This window comes from Chelonia mydas, chromosome 3, assembly GCF_015237465.2.
Source record: "Chelonia mydas isolate rCheMyd1 chromosome 3, rCheMyd1.pri.v2, whole genome shotgun sequence".
NCBI lineage: Eukaryota > Metazoa > Chordata > Testudines > Cheloniidae > Chelonia > Chelonia mydas.
Window position 1 is genome coordinate 91,400,903 of NC_057851.1, and position 27,236 is coordinate 91,428,138.

At 41.0% G+C, this 27,236-nt stretch overlaps 1 long non-coding RNA gene across 2 annotated transcripts in view; it reads left to right on the forward strand.

Moving 5' to 3' along the window:
* The window catches only part of LOC119565784, a 32,467-nt gene that overhangs the window by 2,134 nt on the left and 3,097 nt on the right, over positions 1-27,236 (forward strand). For both annotated transcript variants that reach the window (XR_005224689.2, XR_006289574.1), the window contains exons 2-4: positions 13,963-14,026; positions 15,373-15,493; positions 25,929-26,107. This is a non-coding gene — a long non-coding RNA (uncharacterized LOC119565784). The remainder of the gene's footprint in view (positions 1-13,962; positions 14,027-15,372; positions 15,494-25,928; positions 26,108-27,236) is intronic.

Consider the following 27,236-nt stretch of genomic DNA (forward strand, 5'->3'; position numbering starts at 1 on the left):
AATGTTTATTTTTAATGTAGTTTGTCTGCCAGGCTAATCTGAACAAAAATAAAGTTAAATGATTGAAATCTGCATAATGAAACCCTATGCAAATATATATGTATTTAAATCCAGTGTTCTAAAATTTAGTAGGTTCTTTCCAATGACTGGTTAATTTTTTCCTCTCATCACTAAAATGGAAGAATTGCAGAAGTGCCTCATTTCATTAGATAAAATGTCAAGGGCTTTCTGAAACAGTGAAGAGTTAGACTTTTCCTCATCATAGCTAAATCATTAGTGTTCATAGCTAAAACTTGTAATCTAAACCAATGAGCATATTGCTTTGAAACCTTGTTCATATCATCTCAAAGTTTTTGCTATCTTTACAGTGGATTCAGGGAGTTATTAAAATAATTTGTTTTACATACTCTAAAACCCCCAAATGTACCTTTTAAAAATCACATTTATTTAGTAAAAGATATTGCTACAGGATATCTAGTTAAAGATTTCTAGATTATTTCCAACAGCTTCCTTGTGAAAGGTGGGCTAAAGCATAACACACTGCATGATGGTATTTCCAGCAGAGACATTGGTCTATTTTCCTTTCACACTATCTCTTGGCCTGGAACATTTAAGATCGAGCTTAGACTCATTTGCTGTCTTCTGTGCCACATAATAGAGAGGAAAATATGAACCACAACAAATACTAGCTGATATGAGCACACATTACATACAGTATATTGATTTGGAATGCTTTCTGTTGTATTTAAACTGTTGGTTCACTTCCATTAGAATCCACTTGTTTTAAACGTAAATGATTTCATTGTACAAAAGGAAAAAAATGATGTACTGTATTATGAAGTACCATGTGTCTGAAGGAAAAAAAGGTCACTGATAGATGGTGCCCAGACACCAGCACGGTGATTTATACAAGAGAACCACACTTCCATATATCAAGGAAGATTTATCAAAGTTTGTATTGGCTTTAGTAATGTAGATATCCTTAGTTATTTCTGCCAGTGTTATATTCATGGACTGAGGCTGTAAACTGGAATTTCTCCTCGAGCCAGTTAGATGCCATATGTCATATACAGTATGTTAGCTAGATGCACATTTCTAACAAAAGCCACTCTCATGCTGAGAATCTGATGAGGTTCAACAAAGATAAGTGCAGAGTCCTGCACTCAGGATGGAAGAATCCCATGCACCGCTACAGGATGGGACTGGCTAAGCAGCAGTTCTGCCAAAAATGACCTGGGGATTACAGTGGACGAGAAACTGGATATGAGTCAGCAGTGTGCCCTGGTTGCCAAGAAGGCTAACAGCATATTGGGCTGTATTAGTAGGAGCGTTGCCAGCAGATCGAGCCAGCATTGCCAGCAGATTATTCCCCTCTATTTGGCACTGGTAAGGCCACATCCGGAGTACTGCATCCAGTTTTGGGCTCTCCACTACAGAAATGAAGTGGACAAATTGGAGAGAGTCCAGCAGAGGGCAACAGAAATGATTAGGGGGCTGGGGCACATGACTTATGAGGAGACGCTGAGGGAACTGGGCTCATTTAGTCTGCAGAAGAGAAGAGTGAGAGGGGATTTGATAGTAGCCTTCAACTACCTGAAGGGGGGTTCCAAAGAGGAGGGAGCTCGGCTGTTCTCAGTGGTAGCAGATGACAGAACAAGGAGTAATGGTCTCAAGTTGCAGTGGGGGAGGTCTAGGTTGGATATTAGGAAAAACTATTTCACTAGGAGGGGGTGAAGCACTGCAATGTGTTACCTAGGGAGGTGGTGGAATCTCCATCCTTAGTGGTTTCTAGGGCCAGGTTTGACAAAGCCCTGGCTGGGATGATTTAGTTGGTGTTGGTCCTACTTTGAGCAGGGGGTTGGACTAGATGACCTCCTGAGGTCTCTTCCAACCCTAATCTTCTATGATTCTATGATTCTATGAAATGCAATTTGTGGGAAGAAAACAAAGCAAACTGGTGAGCAGAAACAAGAAAACCACACACAGAACAGCAGGGAACTGAACACATGTGGCAGACTTCTATTTCGAATGAGGATGCACAAAAGAAGAAAGTAAAGCAACAGAGTTAGAGGAAGTGGGCGAGAATACAAGAGACAGAAGCATATTCAGGTCAGAGCAAACAGGGCCATGGATAATGGGCTTGTTCAAAGCACAACCAGTGCCCCTACTTTCTCTAGATGGCAATATATGGAGTTGAGAGCAATGCTTCAAATCCATATGAAACTTCCAAAGGCAGATAAAATATAGGATTTAAAAGAGGCTTTGTCACTTCATGCCATGGCTGAGGAAGCTCTTGAAGTACATAACACTAGTTGACTATGTACCTACCAAGACCTTCATATTTACTGATTTTTTTTAAAACTCAGTGTTGTTGTTTTTTGTTCCTCAGTCCTGGTTGCTCCACTGCCTTTGTAAAACTGGCCTGAAACTGTCAATTTCAAAATCCCCCATTGCACTTTGGGGAGTATTATCCATAATAGCATTAACTTTTTAAAAAGAGCCAGCCAAATCAGCAGAGTAATTATTTGGTCTTTCCCTTCCAGACTGGATTAGCAACCTGGTCAGTTGCACCCAGAAGTTAATATCAGAAGGGATTAGCAATGCCCACCCTTGAAGAACATAGAAGGGTTTGCAATGCCTAGCCTTATTTCCCGCACATCTGAGACTTGCAACAACAGGTTAGATTTTTGTCGGGGGAGAGGGGGATGGGAGAGGTGGCAGTGACAGGCAGGGATGGATGGAATTTAATATATAATAACACTTAGTAATTATCCAAGGTCCACTGAAGAAAGTGGTCATTCTTTTCCAATGGACACTGGATCTGGCTGAGACAGAGATTTTCATCTGAAAAGATCAAAATGCTTGACAAAGAGGGGTAGCTACGTCCATTTTTTCCAATGAGGTACCTGAAGTACAAAGAGATTGAAACTGGGGCGAGATCACATAATATGTCAGTGGCAAAACTGGGGACAGAACATAGATACATACCGACCACCTCAATCTAGGGAATTCATAAACCATATTCCTTCCTATCAACTGTTGGATTGCCCCATGCCCCTCTTCCGGTGCTGTCTTTATCCTAACATTGACATTTCAAGCCCTGAACAATGGCTAATCTACTTCCAGGCATAAACAATAGTTTGGATGAGTGGATTCTCAGTCTCTCTGAACCAGTGTGCTCAGCCCTACAGTGTGCTCTCTTTACATCCTGAGAAATTGTGATAAATGAAGTGGTGGGGTGGGGGGATAGCTTTCTTTTATGGATGCCCAGCCAGCCAGTTAGCTATAAAATTCCTCTTAGTAGCTGTTCTGTACTTGCTTTACCTGTAAAGGGTTAACAAGCCCACAGGTAAAAGGAAAGGACTCAGCACCTGACCAAAAGAGCCAATGGGAGGGCTAGAACTTTTTAAAATTGGGAAAATCTTCCCTTTGTCTGGGTGTTGTGGGTCTTCTAGAAAGAGGGGAACAGGGGGCAGTTATGCTGTGAGAAACTGAAGGCCAGATATGCAAATCATCAGATCATATCTAGAACTACTTATTTAACAACCCAGATATGTAAGTAGATTAGGAATGTTTAGAAAGATGTGATTAGGTTTATTTCTGTTTATTTCTTATTGGTTTGTGGACTCCTCTGTGTTAATCCCAAATGCTTTTGCTTTGCTTGTAACCTTTAAACCAGACCTCAAGAAGGTTATTCTTCATGTTTAAATTTTGTAAGTGGGGTATTTTTAATCTAGCAAAAGCCTAAGTTCCAGATGTATTTTCTTTCTTTTTGGTTTTAATAAAATTTACCTTTTTTAAGAACAGGATTGGATTTTTGGTGTCTTAAGAGGTTTGTGCATGTTGTTTAATTAGCTGGTGGCAACAGCTGATTTCCTTTGGTTTCTTTCTCAGCTCTTCCCCGGGGGGTTGTGGGGGGGAGGTGAAAGGGCTTGAGGGTACCCCACAAGGAGGAATTCCCAAGTGCTCCTTCCTGGGTCCTAAGGGTTTTTTGCCCTTGGATGATGGCAGCATCTACCCATCCAAGGTCAGAGAGAAGCTGTAACTTTGGGAGTTTAATACAAGCCTGGAGTGGCCAGTATTAATTTTTTAAATCCTTGCGGGACCCCACTTTCTGCACTCAAAGTGCCAGAGTGGGGAATGAGCCTTGACAGATGTATTCCTCTACTTCTACTCTTTTTCTTTCTTGTCAACCAGTTTTTAGGTATATTCCTGCTAACTGGCTAACAAATGTCCTAATCTTCTTCCTGTGTGCCATTTTATCAGAAGTCCTACATTAAATAAATGATGCACTAATTCTTGTTTATGCCAACATCTTAGTTAACGCTTGATTTCAAAGAATTAATTATCATTTGCAAAGGCCTCTCTGGTTTTTCCTTATCATATAACACTCATGAATTGGTTAGTGCTTATTCAAGTGCTTTGCAAATTTAAAGTCCTAAATTTGTACTAGTTATTCTTACTGTCACCTAGGTCAGTGGTTTATTACTCAACAATTTCCTCCCAGTTCTGGAATAAGACTTCATGGACTACAGTCGCCCTGAGCACCAATGTCTCCTTTCTCAAACATAGATACCATACTGGTGGCAAAATATCAGCTATTTATATCAGACTTTTGTTAGTAGCTCTTCCTTCTTCATTTCCTTAAAAATTCTTGAATGAATACCGTTCAGTCCTGGTGACCAGACCCTGAGCCTTAAAAAGAAATTAGTTGTGCAATTCTATGCATACAATATGTCCCCAATTTGTGTTTGCCAAATGGGTGCCTAATTTGCACTCACAGTTACTGTAATTGCATGCGTAAATGATCTAATGACACATACAAATGACCGGTGAGACACATAAATGATCGTTTCCATGTGCAATCTCAGTAATTGCTCATAATTTTGAAAATGAGGAACTTAATATTAATTTGATCCTAGTTCATGTTGTACAACAGTTATATTTAAATATTTCCCTTATCACACAACAAATGGAGCAGTCTTTTTCCATTATATCTTTTTTCCATTATGGTTAATTGGTGGATAATGGCATTTAGTGCTTAACACAATAGGAACCTCTTTTTGCTGATAAGCAGGGTTCAAATGTTTTGACTCAAGTAGGCAGGACTGCAATCCATTTATATACTATAATGTGTCTCAGAATAATCACAGATTTATACTCTTGTCAAACAAGGGAACAGTGTATTTATAGAGAAATATTCATCCAACTTCATTTGGGGCAATGAGATAACAAGTCACTTGACTATTTTTGGCCAATTATTTTGACTAAGACTAATCATAAGATTACAAGTATCTGTCTAATCAAGTTTAACTCTTTGTTCTATCCATAAATTCCACAGAAACCATTCCCTAGCTTTCTATTTACTAAATTTAGGTAAATTTTAATATGATTTTGTAGTTGTTGTAAGTCATGAGGCTTCAGTCTCATCTGTTTTTCTCTTACACTGTGAAACTTCTAGATAGTATAAAAGTAAATCCCCTTTGAGAGATTATCAGGAAGTGCCATGGTGTGACTGAATGACTGCACAGTATTTTGTGAATGCTGTTATGGTCTTGCTGCCTTGTCAGTTCTAGCATGCTATATCAGGCAACAGAAGCCAATGACATGGAGTTTACTGGTTTCAGAGGCTTTAGACAATAATTAGAAGGGGAGACAGAGAAGTGGTATAGAACCAGAAATGCAAGCTATGGTAATATTTTCAAAGTGATTGAATATAGTCCCATTTTAATAATAGAATTAGTATTACACCAATTTTACTAACATTATTATTAGGTGAGTAAATTACAAAATGCCATGACAGAACAATTAAAGATGATCTTTTTTTAGGGGGGCTGACAGTTTACTTTTACTTAATGGGGTTAGCATTATGGGGAGGCGGCTGATGTGTAAGTCTGTAAATTTAATAAACATAGAGCAAGATATATTGTTCTCAGTTACAATGGATTATATAGTAACATTCCTAAATAACAATTGCTGAAATAGTAATCCACCATTGTCATTTAATAATAAGGATGCTTGTTTACATTTATACAGCACCTTACCTCCTGAAACACCCCAATGCACTTTGGAAATTTAGCCCCACTCCTGCAATCTGATTCAGGCAGGAAGCCCCTGGTGCCCTCCTGTAGACTCACTGAAGTAAATGATCCTCCACACAGGGCCCTGGGCCAATCCATGCAGATCTGATTACACACAGTCAGAGTCTTAGGTCCCGATCCTGCAAACACTTAATCCCTTGAATGATTTTGGTCTATAGGCTTGAACCTGCTCCATCAAAGTCAATGGGAAAGTAGAATCAAGACCAGTGAGTGAATTGACGAAGAAAAGAATCAAACTTGCCTTCAACAGGGGGTGCTTCAGGCTTCTTTCTTGGATTTTGTTCTACAAGTAGATGAGGAGGCACTGTTTCCTTTTGTCCTGCACATGAAGGGGTACGAGTTAAACAGTGTAGAAAATGAATCAAAACATTATTTTATCTTATTTAGCATCTGGGTCTTTAACCACCATATTTCCCCTCACAGTGTGTATTATTCGTAACTTGGGGTATAAGCTGACATTTTAACAGAGCCCCTAGCAGACTAATTTCTCTTCAGAACTGTTTCTAGCTAAAATATTGCGTTTTGCATAAAAATTGTGCATACCCAACAGACATCACTGAAGGAAAAAGCATATCGTAACAAACACAACAATCTATTGAAAGAGACATTCTAAGTCTCTGAGGGTGATGCCATTCTAGCTAAGTGCAATCCTATATTTTTCAATATTTACAGTTCAATTCTTCTTCATTAGACTAAAAACAACTCAAAAGATTAAAACTTTAATGAAAAGGTCACATATTCATAGCCCTGTGTCTATAGTAAAAACATATCTTCTTCTACAGAACAAATGATCCTCAGTTGTTTCCTCATGTCCACTTGTTATGAAAACTGTTTGAAACACTGTTCAAAAATATTGTGTATTTTATCCTCAATTAACCAACATCAGGTGGGTCATGCAGTGTAAACATTATCTAGCTTTTGATCCTTACTGCCTACTGAAAAATCTTCGCTAGCTGGTAGGCATAGGACTAAGAGTAAGTCTACTTTATTGTGTGCAGATAGTGTTCTGTCAAAGTTTTTCTCAGACGTCACTTATTTTCAACAAGCATTAACAACCAAACACGATTTTCCTCCCCTTGTTATTACTTATATTTTATCTTTTGTTTTGCAATGTTTGTTTTCAATTTGCTTTTTACCCCATTGTTGCTTTTTCCAGGTACATATTTCTAGAACTGTTTTTTTTGTACTAGTTCATAATAATTGTGAAAACCCCTTTGATTTTGTATTGTGCAAAATAAATAAATATATTATAATACTTATATGGGCACATCCCCCTTCAATTAGCATACCAGCAGCCATTCATTGCTAAGATGCCCAGCCTTATGGAGCTGTAACCTTAGCACTTCCTTTTGGACAGGGTGTCTCAGGGCAATGCTAATGAACTATAAAGAATTAATCTAGTTCAGCTCAGTAGGGATTAAAAGTTGTTCCTTCTATTGGATACTTGCTGGCCCCTTAGGTAAGATGAGTTGGGTGGGTCTCCATTCCAGCTTCCACGGGACAACTCACAGCCACTCGTTGCACTAATTGATAGATTCAGAAGAGAAGCCAAGAACTGCATGGGGCATGGAGACTTTGGCCTTATTTGCACAGTGCATTAGCGCATGCCAGCTGAAGTGTAAATTTGAGTGTGCACCAGAGTGGTGCGCACTAACTGTCCATGATGACCCTGAGGGTGTGCACTAAAGTTCCCTAACGCATGTTGATGTAGTACTGTTTCAAAGAGTACTACGTCAACGTTCACCAGGGAACTTTTAGTATGTACTAGCAGGGTGCACATGGACATGTATTACAAGAATACATCCAGTCAAAATTCACAAGCCTATCAGCACCTTTCAGTAGTGCAGATACAGTAGACTGTGCAGGGGCACCAGTCAACCTTACAAGGTGTTTTGCGGCTGTTACTTCTAAAAAGAAAAAGTTAACTTACTCTCCGCAGAATGGGTACCACTGGATATATAACAAAGTGACTGTATTGCAGCCGTACCGTGCTAAACAAGGAAATTATGACTTTGTTTCTAAGATTACAACAAGTAGTGGTTATTAAGAATGTTTTGTGCAATAGCACCAAATAGCAGTTATATAGCCTAAAATGGCCTATACCCTTACATTAGCTACTTACTATAATCCTCTTCTCTAATACCCCTGGGCCCACAGGCGCCGCCCCCACAGCTCCCATTGGCCACAGTTCCTGGCCAATGGGAGCTGCGGAGTCGGCGCTCAGGGCGGGGGCAATGTGAGGAGACCCCCCCCCCCCACAGGAGCTGCAGAGACATGCCGGCCACTGCTGGGCGTGGTGCAGCGTGGAGAGAGGGAGGCAGCATGGGCAGGGAGCCGCCTTAGCCCTGCTGTGCTGCAGTTGGCACGTCTCAGCTCATCCTTTAGGAGGAGGGGGAAAACGGGTCTCCGTGTGCTACCTGAGGCCAGGGCAGCGCGCGGAGCCACCTCCCCCTGCCAGGGGCATGCACAGACATGCCAGCAGCCAGCTGCTTCCGGGAGAGGCTTGGGGCCACCAGCCAGGAGAGGCTTGGGGCCACCAGCCAGGAGAGGCCTGGGGCCACCAGCTGCACCGCCAGCCGGGACTTGCGGGCAGGTTGTCAAATGAGATTTGTCCTGCATTTTGGGGGGGCCCTGTCATTGGGGGCCCCGTGCCACCACACTGTTTGTTTCATGGTAAATCCGCCTCTGCAGGACAGTCCTATTACTTCACTGTTCCTTGTTTTACCAAAAAGTTCTAATGACTGCACCAATGTTAGTTAGTATAATCCCAATGTTATACCATTTACCACTAATGACTTGTCAAGTTCTTTTTTACAAGTTTTAAGCAAATCAGTTATTAAAATTGACCACCTGACCTATGTATGAGGGTGTTTAAAATACCAAAGCTTCAACTCCACAAATCAAAAAGTCTCCCTGAGGCCAGAATGTTTGTTCCGAGCAGGTTTCCATATATCCTGATAAAAAGCTACTTTAATGTTTCCATGTGTTATTAAATGTCTATCTATTCACTTTGATGGGAAGGCAAAGGACAGTAGCCAAATAAATATTTCATCCATTCTTTTGATGAAATATGTTAAAGAGAAATCTAAGTTAAATTTCTTCTTTTCTCTCTCTCTGTGGCAAGACATAAAACAGAAATTTTGCTACTGCACAGAGAACTCAGAAATAGTAATGCAGAATTGGTCATATCTGATCAGACCATCCAGCCTCCTGATTTCAGCAGTGGCTAGAACTGGACAACAATTCATGCTGTAAATGAGGGGCAGGCAGGTGTGTTTTTTTTAACTGACCACTGGAGGTGATCAGATTGCCTCATGAAGTAGCAGAAGTTATCAAATCATAGGTTAACACCCATTACTATTGGTTATACAATTATCTAACCCCTTTTTCAAAAGCAGCCATGGCCCTGAATTTGAACTTGTATGGCAGTGAATTTTAAAGGCTGATTAGATGTGTAAGAACATTTTATTTTGTTTTAAATATGTTAACTATTCGTTTCAAAGGAGCCCTTTTTATTCTAGTAGGAGAGAGGACAAAATGGAAGGGCTGGTTATTTTATTCTTTGTATTCAGGGCCTGCTTTTCCTAAGAGTCAGACATGCAATTACATGCATAAACAGGTGTGCTCATTTGCATGCCCAATTTGCAAATGAGCTTATCATGATCATATCCACAACTGGCTAGTTCGATGGGGAGCTAGCCATTTGTGCACAAATACCTGACTTGGACATAAAATCGCAGCTATTGAACTTGCATTTCTGCATTTAACTTTTTTTTTAAATAATTTTTCAAGGACCAGTTATAGTTGGTGGAAACCAGAGTATGGTGAAGGGTTCTAACTTCCTGCATGCAGTGGAGTTCTTGTAAATTCACATAAAACTCACCTATCAGAAACAATGTGATTTAGCAATAACATCAAGACATTAGAATATCCTTCTCCACTAACTGAAAGGAAGAAATACTACTGCAAATGTAATTAGAGATGTCAAGATGCTAACATGGGTGGATCAGTCTGATTAAGCTGAGTCCTGTACTCTACAGTTCAAGCACCTACTTTATCAAAGTTTATAAAGACTTTTAAGGTTAAAAAAAAGGATAAAAAGATGTCTGTGATTGGATTGATGACTATTTCTAATTTTAAATAATAAATATAAGACATAATTTAATTATACTAATTTCCTTAATCTAGGGAACAGCTTCCTAGATGTGTGAAAACATTTCATTTCCAAAGCAATGATGCCAAACTTTACCTCCTATGATAGTAGTGAAATTTGTTTTTTGCCTACCCTGTTCTCGTGTGAAGCCAGTCCCTTTTCCATCACATGGGCCTTAGCTGGCGCAGAGTGCAGCCTCTAGAAGTACTACCTAATTCAAAATATAATTAACCAAAGAATCTTTTCTCCTAAGAACAGGCAACAGCAGATAGCATTGCTATTGAATCCATCACTCCCAAAAGCTGACACTGGCACCAATAATGCCACAAGTAAAGCAGCGTTAAAAAACACCTCTCCTACTCCTGCCCTGCCATCTCTCTCTCTCATACTCAGGCAAATGCTCGGCCCAACAGATGCAACCTTGCAGTGTGCCCTACAGGTCACCAAATCAGGGCTTTGGCACAAAATCTCTTTAAAAGCCTGGTAAAAAGTTTTAAAATATATCTGTGCTTTGCCCACTGGGGACATTTTACATTTAACGCTGTGGAAATAGGTGATCCAGTTTAACTAACATAAGCATTCACCTTGTACCATCAGGCATTGTTAGAGCAAAACTCACACCAAATGTTTGCCGATGCTTGGAATTAGACATGCTAGAACTAGAGAGCAATGAAATCTTGACGGACTCCTGCTGTTCTCACTGGATTTCTAGTTTTGACCTGCAAGTTTCATAAACTCTCTTCATAAGGCTAGTATTTTCTCCTTGAATGTTAGAATTCTCACTGTTCTGAGGAATGGTTTCTCCATTCAGCACATGTGTGCATTGGGAAAAGTGACTGGGGCAATTTGGATCAGCCTTAGGAAAGTACAGGCAAGTAGAAGTCACTAAAAGTATGTAATTACTTAGAAAAACATATATATGTATAGATTTGGGGGGAGGAGAGGACAGGAGGGAGGGGAGCCAATGAAACGAAATAAGATGTCCACTGAATGGCCATACTTCTGTTAACAGGCAAGGCTTTAACTGGCATTAACATTACACTAAAAAGAAAATGCAACAGTTTACATCACATTTTTAATGAGTGACCATAATATACCATGAGCTTGATGCTGCACAACGTTGCATGGAATGACAGCACTGTAAAACTGGAGTGATGGGTTAGAGAATGAAGTCCTGTATTTATGGTTGGCTCCTCAGAGCTGCTGAGCACATATGACCCCCTCTTGCAGCCATTAGGAGTCCAATTTTTCAATACCACTCAGGATCAGGCTCTTAATTAAATACGTAATTGCCCAACAGCCAGTAAGCCTCTAATGTAGTATGAGGTCAATGTTTCTGGAGGATAAACACTGTCATAGGACTAGTATTTTCAGCAATTATCAGTAGCGATATAATTAATACTTTAAATTTCATAATGTTTCATTGGCTATCTACCAAACAGAACTATTATGATGTGTCAAAAGAGTGATTATACATTCAGTATCAAATCTAAATGTTCAATATATTCCACTTTAGTTTAAAATTAATTTAAAACACCACACTCAGCTTTGGGATGCTGGATAGAGTCCAGCAGATATCTTTTACTTAAAGCATGCTACCAAAACTTAAAAAAAAATCTAATATAAATAACATAACAGCCTTGGGAGGTCATCCATCTATTAAGCTAAAAACAAGGGACAGATGGTATGGGAAAGACGTGTGCAGTTTTGGAAATGTGGTATGCTGAATGCTTTTTAAGGGAGGAGGGAGGGGAAAACCTCAGTGATCATCTCCTTTATAGTCATTTCACAATATGCTGAGAGTAGAAAGGAGTAGCAACAAGACCAGCTTCTAGTTTTGATATTGTACAATTTTTGTTTTCAAATATGTTTTTAATGCAAACATACTGAATTCTGTTAAACAGAAATACTTTATTGGAACCCCTTTCCCCCACCATGCTGCAATCAGTCACCTGGAATCTGAATGGACATAAGTTTCCACCCTCCCACAGATCTCACTTGGCCTTTATATGCACATTAGATGGTCCAGGAGGTCAATGCACTACCCTTTCACCTAGCCACAAATACTGATTAATGGGAATTAGTTTGGTGGTTTCATCCTACTCTCCAAAGGACATTTATCCCATACAGTTTGGCAGACCCTGCAAAGGCAAGGTTCAGGGTATTTAAGAAAGACAGGCTTAAGATGCATTGGCAGACCTTCAGATGAACCTTTCACCAGGCCTGCCTTAGCTAGTGCCATCAGTCATGACCATAAAAATATCTAATCAGTACAGCGTTGCACAGCTAAATCTCCCTAGATCAGTATATTCTTAGAGCTACTTTTTTCCTGAGGTTTTTAACACCGAGCTTCCAAAGTGCTTCCTTGGCTCAAATCAAATATTGTGAAAGCTGTAGGAGGTTTTGCTGTTCAAAAGAGTGCAGAATTCTGAGGAGGGCTTTTGTCAAGATATCGGAGTATCAAATCATACATCCTTCCTTGACCTTAAAAAAAAATAAGGCCAAACTGCTGAGAGACATACACATTTCTAGCATCCTGTGGGCCCAGTTCTGTCTCCATTACTCAAGCTGAATATGACTGCTCCACAAGTAACTATTTTGTACTGATTTCAATCTAGCTACTTACCGAGTAAGGTATTACTCAGCATGAGTCAGGGTGACAGAACTGGTCCTATAAGAGGACTTTGATACAGACATCCAGGAAAGGGTTCTTGGAAATTGACTAACAAGGTCAAGGTATCACTTTTAAAGGAAAAGTACACGTTTCTGTGACAGGTGTTGCACTGGGTTAGCATCTCACTTGTTGAGATATTATATTCCAATCTTGGTTCATAGCACACAAGTTAAAATTAATTTGGTTGTCATATCACAAAACCATTGCACAATTTAGCAGGTCTTAGAAGAGAGTCTTACAAATTATGTTTAGCAATGCATTTGCAGTTAGATCTTGGACAAATGAAAAACATGGAAACTGAAAACTCTGTGCTTGTACAGTTAAAGTCATTATGATGTGTTGGTCAGAGGGGAGGAACACACAAAAACTCACACAGTGATTGGTAAGTGAAAAGTTACCTTTGCCCAGTGCAGGATGTTTGAGGATTTGGCATCATACAATGAGCCATCGTATAAAACACAAGAAATTCAGCACTTTGCACATATGCATACTTTTCATTATATGACATCTAGCACTCACTATCAGCAGTCAAATAAGTAAAGCAGAAATAATAGACAGTCTTGAAATACTTACTGGTAAAAAATAAGCAGAATGGAGGAGACCCATGCCTTGCTATGATGAGGTATAATATACATCAACTGATATCCTACAAAATCACCTCCCTAACAATTAATGGTTTGTTTGCATTTGAGTTTGCCTTCCGCATATCATCAATTAATAACACAATTCATTAGTCCAGTCACAACTCAGAGACAGCTTAATGCTAAACAGATGCACCAAATCCAGTATTACCCCAGGAACTCTAAAGCCTTACCTCTCCCTGAAGAAAGAGTTTGTCTACAAATTCCTGATGGGCAATGCCAGCCTGGCACTATCAAAGCCAAGTGATGCACACCAAATCCTGACTGGTACCGCTGAACAATGGAGGAATATTTAGTGGTAATAAGCAACATTTTCTCAAATCAAAAGAAGTTAATTTGAATCCATATGATTCTGATTATGTCAAGAATTTCTATTTTTAAAACTGTTCACAGGGTTAGTACAACATCTCTGACCAAGCTTAGTTGCCAGAAGCAAGAGAGGAATCAAAAGACAATGGTAATTATGTCACCTATTCTGTCCATATTTTAAAACTACCTGAGAGACTGAATCTATAATCTGAATAATTTTCTGAAATTAGTATTTCAAAAATGTCAATTTTGAGTTAAATAGCAATGATCTGACTCAGTAAGCATTCTTTTGCTTCTGAAAGACCTAGGGTTGTAGTATTATTGGAAATCATCAGATGGCAGTGTTACAGACAACCCTACAAGCTCTGTTTAAGTGCCGTGTAGGAGTCAGATTATGGAAAAAATGCTGTGGTGCTAGTTGAGACGCAATTCTTTTTAGAATTGATTGCAGAAGTAGAATGTGTTCTCCCTGAATCTTTCAGACAGGACTATTTCCATACATGCATTGCTGCTGCCTACAGGATATATACCCACCCATAAAAAAGAAAAAGTTGTACTTTGAATGGTAGGGAGGGTAAGGAGAAATGTAAAGGCACAGAAATAGCTCTTTGAGGATATAAATGGTACTTGATTACAACAGAGTTTATAGTAATTTCTCCATGTGCTGCTAAGCTTCCCCTTGCAGAGCTCTCCTTTCTACAAAGGCCCATCACTAGGGAGGACGGTTCGGTGGTTAAGGCACAGCATGGGATTCAGGAGACTGGAATTCAGTTCCTTGCTCAGCCAAACACTGATGATGTGACCTTAAGAAACTCAGTTAGCCGCTCTGTGCCTCAGTTTCCCATTGATTAAATGGGGATAGCAGCACTTTCCTAACTCACAGCCTTGTTGCAAGGATAATACATTAAAGATTGTGATGAGCTCAAATAATATGAATATGGGGGCTATCTAAGTTCCCAAGATGGAAGAACCCATTCTGAATCTTGATTTGCTTTGAAGCTCTTTTATTTGGGCAAGATTACCCAATAAAGTGGGAAAGTCCCCTAGATGTATTAAAGGACCTTATTTCACCACACACCTGCTGCATCCTCTCACCATTTTAACATTTTCCTTTGGTTGAACATGATTTTAAACTTACTTCCTGGGTGTGACTATTACTACACTTCATCTAAATAAATGAATACCAGTACTGGAAATATGGCCTCACTCTTTGGCCCTATCCAAAACCATTATGTGGTGTCAAAATATTACAGGAGTAAACTCTGAAGGAAGTGGATCATTTTTGCACAGTATAACTGCTGCCTAGTACCACAGTGCATACAAAACCCCCCTAGCAACTACATGAATGAATAGCATTTGGAAGGACAGGGTTCTGCTGTGAAGCGTAAGTCAAACAGACAAGCACTGTTTAGGTCTAATGCGATGTGTGGGTGTAAGGAACTTTTGAACTGTGCAGGATGCTAACTGCGTGTAGTAATATTGAGTGTTTTACAGGAAGAGGAAGGACACTGAAGTACTGAGGAGGAGGACAGCATTTGGTGAAGAAGATGAAAACAAACTTGACATTTTTTGGATAGGTATCGAGCTGTAGTGACTTTCATTTCAAGAGGCTGTTGTAAGTATGTGTGCTAGAGAGTAGCTGGACATCTCTTAAAAAGTGAATGGAAGAGCGAGTGGGTGATAGATAGAAAACAATAATAAAGCCTGCAGGACAGATGTAGGAGGAAGAGACCTTTAAAACAAAGATGAAAGCAACAGAAGACAAGGCAGTGAAAGAATGTGTTACTTCGGCAGGGTAATTTTTCCTAACTCATTTTCTTTGGATGGCACGCCCCCACAGGATAAGAGGGGAGGAATTTCTGGACAAAGGGAAAATGTTTTAAGAAGCACAAAAGATGGTATTTGGTTTGGCAAAACTGTATGTCAGATTCCTTTTTCAGGATTTCCCCCCTTCAAAGTTAAACCCATGTATTATACCTTTCCCTTTTTAATTGACAGCTCTCTGGCCCTGTGAACAGAGACCATATTCTGTGCTGTTCCTTCTGGGCCTGACCTTACACCACCAAGGAAAAAGCAAGCCTTGCCATTGACTTAAATGGATGGAGAATCAGGTTCTTCATGCAGTAATGAAAACATAGGATGTGCCTGTCTAAGCTGAGGCTGTGAACAAGGCCAATGGGAAATTATAAGCAGGTAGCTGTGCGGTCTATGTTTTTCATGCTGTCCCGCAATATTCTGGCTTTGAAAGACATGCTTTAAAGGTAAATTTGCCTAGATCCTAGCAATCTTCTTCCCCATTCAACTTGAGGGAGACCTTGTGTCATCCGGAAGCTGAACTTCCTTAAGTCAATTTCAGCATGAAGTTGCAAAGTTAATGGATTGGATTTGTCATGATCTCACCTACCTTTTTAGGCAAGATTTGCCTGCATTTTCTTCTCAGTTTCTGGATACATTTCTTCTCTCTACATTATTCTTCTAGAAAACGGTCTAAATTCTGTAATTTCCATATACTTTTTTTTCACAAATTCCTAATGACCCAATATTCTTCAGAGAATACTGTATGGATATATATGTATGTAGCCCACTAGTGAGTGTGTCTTAGGTGCCCCTCTATATTGATCCACAGAGGATATGAGTTGTCACAGCCATCATCTATGGAGCTTTAAGGCAAGCTTTAGCAGCTCATGGAAGTCCCCAGTTCAATTCCTGCTGCAGTGCAGCTGTCACAAACATACACAAAATGTAGTTGTGAAATGGTGTAGGTTACATACTAACATACCTACCACAAAACAAGGACTTAAAAGGTTAAGCTTCCTGAGCATACATATGTCCTCTGGCCACAAGCACATAGCTTATAACTATCAAAATTTATTTAACAATCTGAGGGCAGATGTTGCCAATGGATGGGATTATTATGGACAAGTTCTCCGAAACACTTCCTACTTCTTACCAGTATCACCTCAACTTCAGCTAGCTGCTCTTAACGTAATTATTGATCTCAGAAAGCCATTCAGAAAGCATGACTATGATCTAAAGTTCACAGAGCCAGATCCAGGAATCTCAGCAATCCCAGGTGCCACTATGAGCCTCTGAGACCAATCACAGTTAGTGTCAATTAGAGCAACCCTCAGGCAACTCTCATTCACACAAAGTGACCAGCCTGGTATACAGCCATTTCAGGATCGCTTACATGAGCACAGCCACTATCTAGACCACTCACTATAAAGCCATCAGGTTAGAGAGAATCCAAAATAGCTGAAAAATTAAAAGGTGTAGAAATAGCAAGAAAAATTCAAAGGTGTAGAAACAAAGGTGGACTACTCAGAGATGTACATTGGCATTTCAATTAAAGAGAATATATTCCTTCATAGAAAAGTTGAATTATTAAGAATTTTTTCTCAGATAAATAACATGCAGATGCTGTGTTTTCCTGAGGATTTCTGAAGGGGAAGTTTGGTATAAATATATTATATTCAAAGAACTGTGTTAAAATAATATGACTATGGTTGAAATGTCAATAATTCAAAAGTTAGTAAATGTCAGAATTAAGGTTGCCTCTGCAACTTTACTTCAGCCCCCTTGAGGGTATACATTATGATACAGTCTTTCATGTTCACAAATTATTTTTTCCACAAAACCCCTGCCTCGTTCAGTGCACAGGACATACAGTGTTCGCTTCCTGAGCAGCTATTCAATATTTTGTTTTATCCTCATAGTTCAGTGTGTGGCCCCAACCCTTACTGAACACTATTCAAACCCTGCTGTGAAGACAGAATTATTAATTTCCTCATGGGCTTTTCCATGGCGCTCATCACTTTAGTATCTGAATGCTTTACAAACATAAATTTATTTATTTTCACAACACCCCAGTGAGATGAGAGGATGGGATTATCCTCAATTTACAGATAAGGAGCTGAAGCACAGAGAATAAGGTCAAAAGTACCCACTACTTTCAGGGGCTAGGGAGGGGCAATTTGGGACACCTAAAACTCGATTTTTCAAAGTACTTAGCATTATATAGCACTGTATATACTGAAGCAGAGCTCCCATTGACTTTAGTTGCAATTGTGAGTGCCACCCATAAAATGCGGAGCACGCAATTAGTGATCATCTGTGAAAAGAATGGCTTAAGTGACTTGCTTAGCATTTCATAGAAACTCTGTGGCAGAGGCAGAGATAGAATTGAGTTTTCCAGGGTAGTATTCAGCTGTCTTAATCGTCCATTCTCTGCCTCATTCACCACACACCTTCCAACCCTTTAGTTATGGGAAAGCCTAGACCCACCTGTCCTGGTAGTACTAATAGTACACACCTTCCAATTTCCAACAAATGAAGCAGGGATCTACAGACAACAGCCTCCTTTACTACATTACTACATCCTCAGAGCAGATGAATCCAGTGCACAGAATGAGGCAGGGCTTCATGGAAAAATTAGTACGTGAGCATGTAATTACAGACTATCAAAATGCATACGCATAAGGGGGTCAAATTAAAGTTGTACAGACAATCATAGTTCTGGCATTTTCTAACATTCAATTGTTTGACTTAATAAACTTAATGCTCTTCTAATTTGTTTGTATGTAATTTCCGAGGTTTTAAAAAAACATCCACCTCCCTCCCCTCATCCTGAAATTCCATCATGTAGCTTTGCATTGACATCCATAAGGTTCATTGGCAGGTTTGGAACCTTTAGATCCATCACATAGACCTCTGCCAGTTGAGCTAACAGAGTAACTGATAACAGTAGTAGGTTTCATCCTCTAAGTAGTCCAGTACTAGAGGAGGACAATACACACACTTTCACAGGCATTTGTTGACAGAAGAGGCATGGCGAGACTCAGAAATCATGGGTTCCATTCCAGGCTCTAGAAGGGAGTGTGCATTAGTAGATGCAGGTTCTTTTACCAGTTTTCCCTAATCTGGATCTCTTTGCCCCATCCCATCGAACTTCTCCCAGTTCTGTGTCTTTCCCATCTCTGGTTCCTTGTTCCAGTCCCATTCTCCTTCTCTACCCATTCCTAGTCTCCATGCCTTAGGCTACTCATGCAAGTCCCCATCTTCTTGCCCACCCAAGCCCAGTTCCCACTTCCCAGCTCCTCGTTCAGTCTGCCTCTCCCGCCACCCCACTCTGCCTCCCAGTCACAATCTCCTTTCCCAGTTTCCTCACCCAATCTCAATCTTCCCCCACCTGTTCTCTGACCCTTTGTCCCAGTCTCCTTGCCCAGATAGTCCCAGTTCCCCCTCAATAGCCTTACATCTTGTCAAATCTCTCTCTCTTTCCCCCACCCCATCCCTCCACTGGTTCCCAGTCCCAGTCTCCTTACTCAACCAATCTGAGTTTGTCCCCAGTCTTAGTCTTGTCCAACCACTCTTAATCTCCCCCTCCAACTTCATCAGTTTCTCCTCTGCCTCCAGTTTCACTTGACGCCTTGTCCCACCAACACCTTTCCCTCCTTCCAGTCCATCTCTTGTCCCATTGCATTCAAATCAGATAGCTTTCTCCTGCATATTGCCTGGACACCTGGGTAGGGAGTCATTGAGAGCAGAGGAGGGACAGGATCCCTGCTGTGAATCTTATGCTTGGCTTCACCCTGACCTGGAACAGCTGGGAGACGCCCTTTTGAGCCCTCATAGCCCTGCATTGGAATTGTACTCAGTTGCTCGGTGGGATTGGTACTTGCACAGTCTGGTCAGCACCAGGAGCTGTGAGTAGATGGATCATGCTCAAGGAGGACGGACTCTTCAGAAATTTTAGCTGCTTCTCAAGTCTCGACTGAGCATGTGCAACTGTGATTTTTTTAAAGGCTTATAACTTGGCCAGATTTGTGTTGTTTTTCACATGAATGGCAAAGGACACATCCCCGACACAAAGGCCTGCCAAACTGCAAGTTCTACCACCATGCCTGAGAGTACTACAACATTTCAAAGAAAAGGCCTCAAGCATTTTTGTCACACAGGAAAAAGTAACATTGTTTCATTACCCTCATTCTCAGAACTAGCTGGACCATTTTGACTGAAACTTTTTTTTATTTTTTAAATGATCAGCCTGAAGCAAATACTTGACGTGGAAAATTTCAGCCCAAATTGCTAAAGTTTTGCATAGTTATAAGTAACTGAAAATAGGGCCTTATAATGGAAAGTATCTGGCAACTTTAATAATTGATGGTGCTACCAGCCCAGCCAATCATGCCCAATTTAAATTCTATTGGTGACCATGCTCCATTCCTATAAATATCAAAACTTTTGTGTTCCAAATAAGGACACTGGCAGCAAAGTGCACCACAGCACAACTATTGATGTTGGGGTTTTTTGGCAATCTACTAATCCTGAAATATTACCAGATTTGGGATAGAAAAAGAGGTAATATTTCTTTTGAAGGGTCATATGTTTCCTAATATACTGAAGACCACTCAGGTTTGTGAAAAGAAATGTATGATCTTAAGTGAAATTTCTATCTTAAGGTTTTATGGCCTCAATTTTGTTTCCTTGAAAACTCTGCCTGAGTGAATACAGAGAAAAATAACTTTTAAAAAATCTGATGAAGCTACAGCTATTTTCTGTTGTCAATTAACCTGTCAAGATAATACTGAGTCAGGTATTGAAGACAAGCAATTTAGCTCATTGGTGCCTCCATTTGATTGATTTTTTTAATCCATTTGAAATGCTATTATTATTTGTATTAATATTTCTTGCCAGAAAGCAGTACTAAGAATGAACAACTATTTAAATTTAACGGTGACTTTATACGGCTATTGTCAAGGATTATTTAATCTCTTTAATGTAAACACAGAAATTGTTTATTTCTAGAGCTTTATGGTTTGTTTGCTTTTGGTTTATAAGGAGAACAAGTGCATATATATGTACTTGTTCTCCTTTTACCATCCTCCTCCTCCCCTTCTTTCTAAAGAAGCTGGGACGGGGTGATGGGATCGATCATCACTTGACAATTGCCCTGTTCTGTTCATTTCCTCTGAAGCATCAGGCACTGACCACTGTCAGAAGACAGGATACTGGGCTAGATGGGCCATTGGTCTGATCCAGTATGGCTGTTCTTATGTTCCTAAACGATCTACTTTAAAGACCAAGATTTCTGAGGCCTTTCATATTTTGTTCACAATGTTTTGTTGTCTATGCCATTGTTAATTAATCTTAACTGAAATGTGACCCTGAATTTCAATATTCCTTATTAGGTGATTTATCATATCATATCTCTATATCTATATATATGATTTATTTAATAAGTTATGCTTATTGTGGCATGTATCCCATGCTTACGTAAATTGTTGAATGTCCACGGACTTCAATAGAGCTGCAACAATTTATACCAACAAAGAATTTCTCTCTCTGACTGCTAACTCATAAACAGAAAGCTCTGAACTTCTCAGAGTGAACTATTAAAGCAAGAGATCACTTCGCCTCTATGGAAGCAGGATGTGAAAGATTCCCTGCATAGTTGCTTCTGAAACAGTGAAAGTAATTTAGGGAATTTTGGCATCGTTACATAGCAGTGCCATGGGAGTGCTGATAGTTATGGCCTAGCGTGCTAGCATCTGGCTTGGATTCAAGATGGAATGACATAAGCAGGGAATAATGGGTGTCTGTTTTGTCTCTGTGGGATGGTGTGGGGATCATGCACTGATAATGTTCCATTAAGGGATCTATGTCATGTGAGAGACCTCCCAAGCAGATACAGCCTTTGCAGGGTGTCAGAGAGAAGAACCCAGTTTAAATAGCTTCTCTAGGTTTTTGCATAATTAAATCAGAAATTTAAAGAGAGAATATTTGGTTCTGACAGCTGAAATTATTGCAAGAATGGCTCATTAATAAATAACACCTAATTAGACAGAAATTATTCAATGATTAAGCCTTTATTTTCCGTGCTTCTCATGTAGGTATTTAAATTACTCTTTAGTATTTCTTTCCTTTCAGACTATTTTAGAGTGTGTTCAGAATTATCCCAGCAGGTTCCTAGAGGAGTAAAAGACAGCTTTGTGTCATCAAATCATCCCCAATTATGTCATCAGCAGGAGCAAATACATCAACAAGTGCTCCATCAATCCAGCATTCTTTGGAAATTGATGTACAGCTACCTACTTATTCAAGGAGATGAGTCTAGTGAGGCCTTTGCAAATTAGGGGAACCCAACTGCTCCCTGCAAGAGAAGATTTGGAAGTTCTCGATGATCATTCACATTTTCAAAAGAAAAATGCGGGGAGGAAGTTTGCCGTTCATTGTATAGGTCTTAGCCTCCCCCGTTAACCCCTGCTCCCAGTCAGCCATCTGCCAGGCCCCGCATCTGCTTTAGTCACTCTCTAATACAGAGGTGGGCAAACTGCTGCCCGCAGGCCACACCTGGCCCGCGGGACCCTCCTGCCTGGCTCCTGAACTCTTGGCCTGGAAGGCTAGTCCCCGGCCCCTCCCCCGCTATTCCCCCTTCCCCACAGCCTCAGCTCGGTGCACCACCGGCGCAGTGGGGCAGTGCAGCCGCAGAGCCCTGCTTGACCTGGTGCTCTGTGCTTGCGGGGTGTGGCTGGCTCCAGCCGGGTGGTGCGGCTGTAGCATCACCAGCCACCGGTGCTCCAGGCAGCACGATAAGGGGGCAGGGAGGAGGGGAAGGGGGGTTGGACAGAGGGCAAGGGAGTTTGGAATGGTGGTCAGGGGTATGGATAGGATTCGGGGCGGTCAGAGGGTGGGGAACAGGGGGGTTGAATGGGGGCAGGCATCCTGGGGGGGGGGCGGTCAGGAAGGAGGGGGAGTTGGATGGGGTGTCAGGGGGCAGTCAGGGGCGAGGGTTCTGGGGGCAGTCAGGGGACAGGGAGCAGGGGTGGTTGGATGGTGTAGGGGTCCTGGGGGGGCAGTCAGGAATGAGAGGAGGGGTTGGATGCGGTGGCAGGGGCAGGGGTTCCGGGGCGGTCAGGGGATAGGGAGCAAGGGGATGGATGGGGCAGGGGTCCCGGGGGGCCATCAGGGAACAGGGTGGGTTGGGTGGGGCAGGAGTCCGGGGGGGGGGGGGCGCGTCAGGGGGTGAGAAGCAGCGGGGGGGGGGGGAATGGATGGGGCAGGGGCTGGGCCACGCCTGGCTGTTTGGGGAGGCACAGCCTCCCCTACCCGGCCCTCCAAACAATTTCCGAAACCCGATGTGGTCCTCAGGCCAAAAAGTTTGCCCACCCCTGCTCTAATATGATGGGTGGGGGAAGTGGATAGGAAACAATATAGTGTACATTTGAAGAGAAGAAAAATATTATCTCTGGCGTTCTCAATGAAACACTTGTTTCAAACAAACAAAAGCCATGTAAAGCTGGAGGTAGTTTCATCATGCTCGATTTCACTGTCCAAGACATCCAAAAGACAAGGGGGAGGAAGAGGGTCTGGCCAGAATCTACTGCCCTTCAGCGATCCTTGGAGATCATTGCAGCTCCTGGGAGTGTGCCATTTTACACCAAGAGCCAAAAAGCCTGAAGCTGCAAAAGGTGGCAAAAAGGCACATTTTCTATCTCCCCCAGCTCCCCTTCCAGCTCTGCCTTCTGTGAGGTGCAGCTCAGAATCGAGAAGTACCACTTTCGCCTCTGCAGTGCACAAATTAGACAGCTCTATTTCAAACAGGAATTGATTCAGGGAAGTTCTATGGCCTCTTCTATACCGGAGGTCAGAATAGATAACCACAGTGGTCCCTTGTGGCCCTGGAATCTATGACATGCATTGCCATGGGCATGCAGAGACAGAGGGGAATACAATAAGCCCCTCCCCTTGGGTGACTGCACAAAGGCATTTCATTATAGCAACCCTTGTTCTCCCTGCACTCTGCAAAGCACAACATGTCGATTGGCGCATCCCCATGGGGAACAAGCGGGCAAAAAAGGAGGTGAGGATGAAGTGAGGACATGGCACCAGGCAGAGCAGAGCAGCGCCAGTGCATGAAGGGGAGTAATCCGCTCCATTTTAAGAGTGCAATCCATTAGAGTACATGTGTGCGCAAGTGCCCATCCACATGAGTGAGGATTTCACCCTCCATAAGGACATAAAAATAAAAGGGAAATCAAAGCCAAGTGAAGCTACTAACCCTGAACATGAACTCTAGCAGATGTGATATAAAACTCCGAGTAAGTAATAGCAAAGGTGTTATTCAGAACAAAGCTCCATTAATATAAAACTAATTTCAAGTGCATCAGATGTCCTGTAGGTAACCCACCCTTTGACAGACAGTGGGACCCCGATACGACGAGGACTACGTTGTGCCTGATAGTCACTGGCCTGAATGGAATCTGGTACAGAGAGAACCAATGAGAACTAATGTTGCTCAGCATCTCTGAAAATACAGCCACATATTTAGCTACCTAACTTCAGACGCACCTGAGTTTGAAACTTTTGGCCTTAATTGTCATGTGCTATTCACCTTTAAACATCTACTATAAGTAAATAGTTACCCACTCTACATTAGCAATTTATTGAGGACCAGATGATGGACCTGTATTTATGCTAAATAGCACCTTATTCGACGATAGTCCAACAAGGATCAATGGGATATTCTTGGAGGAAAAGGCTACTCAGCGTGAATAAATTCAGTAAAATCCACTAGTAAACAGTGACCCACTACACACATATGACACTGACAATTACAAAGACTCATGTTTCATGGAGCAAGCTCATCAACTAAGGTCAGGAAGGAACTTCCCCTTGTGATACAGTAGCACACAATTGGATAGATGTGTAGATCTCAAATTTTCTCAGAAATATTTAGTCTAGATCATTTTTGGATACAAGGTACTGCATAAGATGGACCATTGGTCTCGTCCAACATAGCTACTATAGAGATCTGATCCAGCTCCCATTTAAATTAATGGCTAAACTCCCATAGATTTCAGCTGAGCTGGACTGAGTGCTATGTTCCTATCTATGGCATTTTTTAAAAAATTCTGCATAAACTAGAAACTGGTTAGAGCAGCTATAGATGAAACCTCAGTTACTAACTGACAGCAGTGCAATTCTTGAAGTAGAATCAGGATTAGGACCTAAGACAGTGACTGACTAGGGCAACAACTGACCAGTTTGGGGGTATAGCCATACTACAATAGAAACACAGGGAAGTCAGCTAAGGCACAGTGGGAGCAGCCACCAGGGGGTGGGGGGTGGGGGGAGGAGAATGTATCTTGGCAAAATATTTTAGTTTCACCAAGAACAGAAGTGTCAGTTTCACTCACTTTCTAAGCCTCCAACTGCAAAGTCTACAGGAAATTGACAAAAGGGACCATATTTCTCTCTCATTACAAAAATGCCACCTTACAAACTTCAGGGAGATTGCACAGATGTAAAAAAGGGCATACGTTTTTCCAATATATCTTTAGATAGCCAGTCAGGAGGTTAAATTCAAGACTTAGTATTATTTAATTTTTATTTATTTGTCACACTGTCAAACTATATTGAAGGGTACATTTTTCGCTGTTCATTCTAGTATAAAATTTTAAGAAAACAGAAATCATTCTATATTGCCAGTGCTTAACATATTTGCCACCTAACCAGGTATATTAAATAAACTATATATTTTTCTGTACATAAAAATGTCCCATTATAATAAAAATAGACCATTTGGGAACACTGTTGGTATGAATGAAGTCCTCTAAAGCAGCAATAAATATTATTAAACAATAATAATGTTTACTATTATTATGAATCCATGTAGTCCACATAATATCTAAGGATAGTACTCTGCTCACACTAAACCTAAGTAGATGGAAGTTCAAATTCAGCAGACATGGAATTTCCATCATATAAATACTCAACACAATTTTTTCTCTTCCATAAACATAAATATTGGATTTGACAGAAATTAGTTTTGGGCTGAGAGTGCTGCTATGCTGGGTGGAGTTGCAGTTAAACTCCTTAGTTTAACTGTGCTGAGATCCCCTGGTTAGGATAACACATCAGCTATTCAATGTTCTAAAACATGAGCTCATGTGGAGATTAATTAAAATAGGTTTTAAGGTTAATTAGATAATAAGGACATTAAAGTTACTGATAATGTGACACTATTATTACTCTATATTTCTATACAGAAAAGGAATTTAAAAGACTGGTACAGCTAACTAATGACCACTGTGGAATGAACATGTTGGCTTAGGAAGAGACTATTTGAGCTGCAGCTGGTAGTGCCATTCTGGATGCTTTTTGTGGAGAGTACAGAACTCAGCATATCTGACCTTTACCTTGAATCACCTCATCAGAAAGAAGTGAGGTATGTGCTGGATGTTTCAGTGTTTTTCTTCACTGACTGTGAATGGAATGGCTTGTTTTATGAGAAATGCCTTACTTTACTATTCACAGATATAATTAAAATTGCTTAATAGCTACAATTCACTGGGTTGTACTTGAGGTGGTAAATAGATTCAGCAGGACTAAAAGTAATTGCCACTCAACCAGTTGTGAGGGATAGAGTACAGAACGAATCCCCTCTTAGACACCCTTTAATAAGGCAATAGTCAACATTAAAGAGCTGTAGAGTAACTTCATGAGTGTAAGAGTCATAGAGAAGCTCAAAGTGTATAGCTACCTGACTCCCCCCCAAAAAACATGTTTACTCTGTGATGCTGCATCAGTATGACTATCATGATATTTTGAGACAATGCCATGAGGCAAACACGGCAGAGTAGCATCATGCCACATTTTGGGGATTTTCAAAAATTCTACTTAATGCAGCCTCCCTCTCCTCTCCACCCACTCCTAACCCTTCCAACTTCCTGGATGTTGGGAATGTCAAAACAAATTTACCTCAACAACCCTAGTTCCTTTACAGGGCAACCCTGCTCTGCCTCAGGGGTGTGTCAATCAAAGTGGGGAGAGCTTCTGTGAAGGATGCTCGGCTTGAAGAGGAGCAGACAAAGCAAAAGGAGCTGCAATCATCCTTGCAAATGCCAGGAGAGCCATAAGTGAGATTTTGAAGAACCCCATGAAGCTGTCTTAATGTTAAAACTTATCAGGGTCTCTCAAACAATGATCAAGTTTTGCTAACCTTTTTGTCAATGTGATTGCAGTTCCAGATCAATGCCCTCCACTTGGATCTGCTTTCCCTGACAGGACCTGGGCCAATGTAATATTTTCCTGTCTTTTAAGGGGAACAGGCTCTCTTTCCAGCTAGCCTTCTCCCCATCTTCATTTTTTTTTGGAGCGGCGCGGGGGGGGGGGGGGGGGGCAACAAAGAAAGGAGGGATGGGGAGTAACAAAACAGACCCTCTCCCCATTTCTCCAAAATCCTATGAACTTTGCAGGGAACTGAACACCCTACCCCTTCCCTTTCCCTAGCATGAGGCAGGATAACCTGCACATATTCCTCCATTTCTGCTGCTGCCCCTTCACTGCCAGCTGCC